Below are 6276 nucleotides of genomic sequence, written 5' to 3'. Positions count from 1 at the left end.
TGTGGCAGGAACTCCCACCCACCACCCAGGAAACCAGGACTGTGTCTGGTTTTGTCTGCGGCATCCATCACTGCAGTAGCTCAGACCCCTCCAGTCAGCCTTTGTCGGTGTGGGATGGGACAGGAGTTCCATCCTCCCGGTGGTGTGTGCCACTAGGGGTCTCTGTGCCAAATGACATGATGCCAGTGGCTGGACTAGAAGGCGCTGTGCCCAGAAATGGCACCCCGGCCTCCCTCCCCACCCACCCACAGTATTGTGCCCTGATTCCCAGGCTAGATCCCCTCTCTGGAGGAGGAGCTTCTCATCACATGCCCTCTCCCATCAGAGGCCTTTCCATAGCTTTGAACCTCAAAGATGAGTGTCAGGGGTCTCAACTGCCTTTCTTGCAGAGACCCTCTTGGTCTATCTACAGACTGACTCACCACCTCCCACAGACCCTTGAGCACAGTGGATGAAGTAGGTGGGGAAACTGAGTCCCCGGGAAAAATGAAGCCCAGACTTCAAAAAGATAAATAATGAGCCCCCACCCAAGTCCCAACTCAACTCCAAAGGCGAGGATCTATAAGTCTAACGTCCACATAATTCAGAATAAAATTAGAGCTTTTGGCTTGAACACAAAAAACTGTTTCTGCTGGCAACGGTATTGGTTGACAATTTTTAAATGACAGTTATTGCTTTAAAAATAATAAAATAGAATAATTTAAAAAACCCACCCCCATAATAACTCCAGTACATGTATATATGAATATCTGTCTATAATAATCCTTATCATTTAATGAGCACCACGTATGTGCCAGGCATTGTGCCAAGCCCTTCGTTGGCAATGTATTCTTTTATTCTCCAAACAACCCAGTGAGTTGAAAAGTCCTCTACTGCAAATGATGAAACAGAGGCTTAAAGGGGTTAAAATAATTTGTCCAAGATCATACAGCCAAAAGTTGTATTAGTAAATCAAGCACGTAAACCCAAGTTATCAGATCCAAAGTCCTCATGGTATGCGTGTGCTTTTTTAATGAATAGACTTTATTTAATTATAACCTTCATTTTTTTTTTAGAACAGTTTCAGATTTACAAGAAAAACTGAGCAAATAGTAAAGAGAGTTCTATACCACCCCCTCCCACCTGCAGTTTCCCCTATGATACATTAGTGTCGTACATTTGTTATGATGAACAAACCAATCCAAGTACATTATTATGAACTGAAGTCCATAGTTTATTCAGACTTTTAGAGATTTTACCTAATGTCCTTTTTCTATTCCAGGATCCCACCCAAGATATCACATAACATTTAGTCAATGTCTCCTTAGGCTCTTCTTGGCTTTGACAGTTTCTCAGATCTCCCTTGATTTTTCTAATATTTATTTACTTGGCGGTGACAGGTCTTAGTTGCAGCACATGGGTTCTTTAGTTGGTGCATGCAAACTCTTTGTTGCCGCATGTTGGATCTAGTTCCCTGGCAGGGCTCAAACCTGGGCGCCCTGCGTTGGGAGCTTGGAGTCTGGGCCACTGGATCATCAGGGAAGTCCCTCAGACTTGTTTTTGATGACCTGACAGTTTTGATGATTCCTGGTCAGGTATTTTGTTAGAAACCCCTCTATTGAAATTTGTCTGATATTTTCCTCATGATTAGACTGGAGTTGTAGGTCTTACAGAGAGAGATCATGGAGGTAAAGTACCACTTCCATTACACCCTATCAAAGGTGTGTACTATCAACATGACTTGTGACAGCTGATGTTGACCATGACCACATAGATGAAGTAATATTTTGGTGTGATTTTGAGACCCAAGCAGAAGGAACTCTTAGAGGTGGTATTTGTTGGTCTCTGCTCAGGATCCTACAAAACCTTCCAGCCAACATCATGTTTGTCCTTGGGGCAGTGTTCACACCGCTGTGTCATGGACCACCAGACGGTAGTTCCTCCGCAGGCTCTCGGCCCCCTGTCTCCATCCTTGAGACTGACGGGGATGATCCCTGCTTGCCTCAAGTGTCTGATCACTTCCTTAATTACCACAAACATTCCAGCCTAGACACCCCAGGGTTCAAGAAGGCAGTGATGAGGTCTTGAACTATCCTTTATTTCAGAGAGCCTCAAGACTACCACTTAACCCCAGACAGGGTGCCTGGGCTGTGGCCTAGAGCTGTTTCACCTCTTTATGGCTGCCTTTGTTACTTTGGGCCAATCAGGGCATCTGACAGGCAGGTACAGGCATCTCTGATGGTGACTATAACCTGGAGTATGAAAATATTCTTACCTAGTATGTGCACTTGATGGGAAAGATAAAGTCTTGCAGCCAAGTGGTACTTGGGTTTGAAGAGGTAGGGTCAACTGCTCAAGGGTTCCATGTTGGTAGACAGTAGACCCTCAGGCCACATGCAGCCCATAGGCAGGACATTGTTAGTTTTTTTTAATTGATAGACTTTACCTTTCAGAGAAGTCACATTTCACAGGAAAATTAAGCAAAAAGTACAGAGAGTTCCCGTACACCCTCTGGCCCCTGACACACATAACCTCCTCCACTATCTGCATCTCCTACTGGAGTGGGACATCACTCTGTGTGATGCACCATTATCACACAGAATCCACAGTTCACAATTTAGGTTCACTCTTGGTGTTGTACACTCTATGGATTTGGAGAGATGTACAATGACATGTGTCCACCATCATAATATCGTACAGAATAGTTTCCCTGTCCTAAAAAGTCCTCTGTTCTCCATTCACCCCTCCCTCCCTCCAAAAGCAGAGACATTACTTTGTCTACAAAGGTCCATATAGTCAAAGCTATGGTTTTTCCAGTAGTCATGAATGGATGTGAGAGTTGGACCGCAAAGAAGGCTGAGCGTCAAAGAATTGATGCTTTCAAACTGTGGTGTTGGAGAAGACTCTTGAGAGTCCCTTGAACTGCAAGGAGATCAAACCAGTCAATCTTAAAAGAAATCAACCCTGAATATTCATTGGAAGGACTGATGCTAAAACTAAAGCTCCAAGACTTTGGCTACCTGATGCAAACAGCTGACTCGCTGGAAAAGACCCTGATGCTGGGAAAGATTGAAGGTGGGAGGAGAAGGGGACAATAGAGGATGAGATGGTTGGATGGCATCACCGACTCAATGGACATGAGTTTGAGCAAGCTCTGGGAGTTGGTGATGGACAGGGAAGCTTGGTGTGCTGCAGTCCATGGGGTCACAAAGAGTCGGACACAACTGAGTGACTGAACTGAACTGAAACATTCATGTGCAGGATGTTTGTGGGATGAAAATTTGGGTAAATAGAAAAAAAATCTGGGTAAATTACAAAGAGCATGATTCCTGGGTTGTATGGGAAGAGTATATTTAGTTTTGTAAGAAACTTCCTAACAGTCCTCGAAAGTGGCTGTACTGTTTTGCATTCCCACCACAATGTATGAGAGTTCCTGCTGTCATATTAGGATGATACGACCACACCTCTTGGCCCTGCTCTTTGTGCTGGATGAGCGTGCGACTCATACAAGGTCCATTCCAGTTGTTCCCCATGAATTTGAAATTTGGAACTGACATGGTAGTTGTTTGAACTGCAGAGAATGGCAGCTATTGGAGCAGAATCACATGAAAGGTGATGACAGGAGGAAAAGAGTCTGTGAGCTCCAAACATTGAAGCCTGTCAGGGTCCTCTGTCCATGGAATTCTCCAGATAAGAATACTGGAGTGGGTAGCCATTCCTTTCTCCAGGGGATCTTCCAGACCCAGGGATCGAACCTGGGTCTCCTGCATTGCAGGCCGATTCTTTACTCTCTGAGCCATCAGGGAAGCCCCATATAGCACAGGTAATGCTACTCAATGTATTGTGGTGACCTAAATGGAAAGGAAATCCAAAAAAGAAGGGATGCATGTTTATGTATACCTGATTCACTCTGATGTACAGCAGAAACTAACAGAACATTGTAAAGCAACTATGTTGTTGTTGTTGAGTTGCTAAGTTGTGTCCAGCTCTTTGCGATCCCATGGACTGTAGACCGCCAGGGATTTCCCAGGGAAGAATACTGAGGTGGATAACCATTTCCTTCTCCAAGAAAAGCAACTATATTCCAACAAAAATTAACATTAAAAATGTACTCATTCACCTAACTCTCAAATTGTCTATGAACCAGACTCACAGGTATAGGAATCAAGATGAAACTGGCCAAGATAGCTAGGAGACCAAGAGAACAACACAGAAAGTAGATTCTTGTAGCCACCTGGTATGACTGAATACCACCTGGTACTCCTGTAGCCACCTGGTATTCTCTTATTTGCCTCCCTGGGAATCTGTGAGCCCTATATTGACAGTGGCCCCATCTTCTCAGGGCAAAAACATCAGCTCTGAGAAGGAGAGACAGAACCAGCAGGCAAAGACAAGAGATGTAGAGAAAGACTCCTAGCCATGCCCAGGGCCATCCTGGTATTTGGTATTAGGTGGCAATAATGTCCCCCTGGTCTGAGCCAAGCTAAATTTGGTTACTTGGCCCTCAAAACTTCTGACTTGGGCAAGAATGATCCTAAGGACAGGATATCTCTTACGATCATAGAACCCGGCACACAGTAGGCACTCAGTAAACACTTGCTGAATGACTAGAAGAGTGAGCAGAATCCAGCTGGCGGCTTCCTGCTCCTGGGGATTGCCATCATTGGAAAGACTGGGCTTAGGAGGACTGGGGAAGAATGGGCAGAGAAGATGATGGACTTTGGAGAACCTCCTTCCCCTAGACTCCCCACAGTTAGAGAAACTCTGCCCATCCCAGACAGTGGGCAGAGGCAGAGGTGGCCATTGTGGGTGTTATAGAGGTGATTTCTGGGGGCAGGGTGCCTTTGCATTACTGTGCTTGGCTGGCACCTGGCACAGTGTCCAGTACATAATAGTTGCTCACTATAAAGTAATGAGGGCAAGAACAAGTGAGTGGGCATCCGTGAACTCAGCCCCTCTTCATGATGAGTGTGGCCTCCCATACAAGGGAGAGAGGAGACAGACACCTCACCCTCCAGTTGAGGGCAGCAAATTAAAAACCATACCTATAAAGCAAGAATTAAGGGCTAAGCTCCAGTGGCTAAAGGCACAATAAGGGACTGACTTATCCCTTCAACATATACTGAGAGAGGACCTTCACTGTGGGTCCGGAGCTTAGCACCAGGGATTCAGGTATGAGTAAGATACCATCACAGTAATTATGGTCTGAGTAGGAGAGTCCCATAAAGACACTCATACAGTCATTTGTTCATTCATTCAAGATACCTCAGCAGACTCCTGCTATGTGTAAGGGAGGATGCTAGAGGCATGATAAGGTGCTAGGGTGGCTCCCTCCTCTTCCAATCTTGGGAAAAATCCCTCTTCCTCTCTGGGCCTCAGTTTCTCCATCTGTAAAAATCAGGTGACAAGATCGAATCATCCAAGGATCCTTCCATTTATGACAATTAAGAGATCCCTTTGGGTAGAGTTCGGCTGAAATCTACTCCTCAATCTCCTCACCTATGAAAATAGATTTATAGCAAACAGCACATACTTCCTTGCATTTCTGTGAGAATTAAAGAACAGATGTAAATTTCTCAGGTCCATGCCTGAACCCCAGTCAATGCTCCCTATCCAAGAGCCTCAATCATTATTATTATCATTCTGGCACCTGCCTGTGCTCCTCCATTTGCCCAGCACTAAGCTAGGCATTGTGGAGGGGAGCCTGCAAAACTCTCCAGGACCCACTCTCTAGGAGTGGAGTGTGTGGAAGGAAGGAATTCAAATCCAGAGTAGGAGGGTGAGTCTGGGAACCTGCTGGGGGACAGAGCTGCACAGGAGCAAGAAAAGAGGAACGGGGGGGGGGGCGCGGGGGGGGACCTCTGGATGGGAGGCGAGTGAGTGGGGGGATCAAAGGATGTCTCTGCATGGGGGAGGGCCTGGGCCCTGCATCCCTCTCTTCCAGGAGCCCTTGGTGGCTGGCTCTGGGCTGGGGGTGCCGAAAAGTGGCCTTGCGGGTAAGTCCTTCCAGCTGCGGACAGGTAATCCCTGGCCTTCGAGCGGGAGAGATGATACCCCCCGAGGGCCAGGCCTGGTCCCGCTCAGGATGCTTTCCCTGCGAAAATGCTCAGCAGCCCTGGCGTTTAGGAGTGCTTAGGTCCAGTATGAATCATTCCTTTTTGAACTTGTCTAAATGTGTTTATAAAATAAAGCTGCGGCCCAGGGCTGCTCCGGGCGGAGTGGGAAGGTAATATGTTTTTAATTGGAGAGATCGGGGGAAGGAGGCAGCGGGCCAGGGTGAGCTCAGCCCGCATGAAT

Source organism: Giraffa tippelskirchi, chromosome 8 (assembly GCF_054371585.1).
Source record: "Giraffa tippelskirchi isolate mGirTip1 chromosome 8, T2T-mGirTip1v1.2.pri, whole genome shotgun sequence".
Lineage (NCBI taxonomy): Eukaryota > Metazoa > Chordata > Mammalia > Artiodactyla > Giraffidae > Giraffa > Giraffa tippelskirchi.
This window is presented reverse-complemented; position numbering follows the sequence as displayed.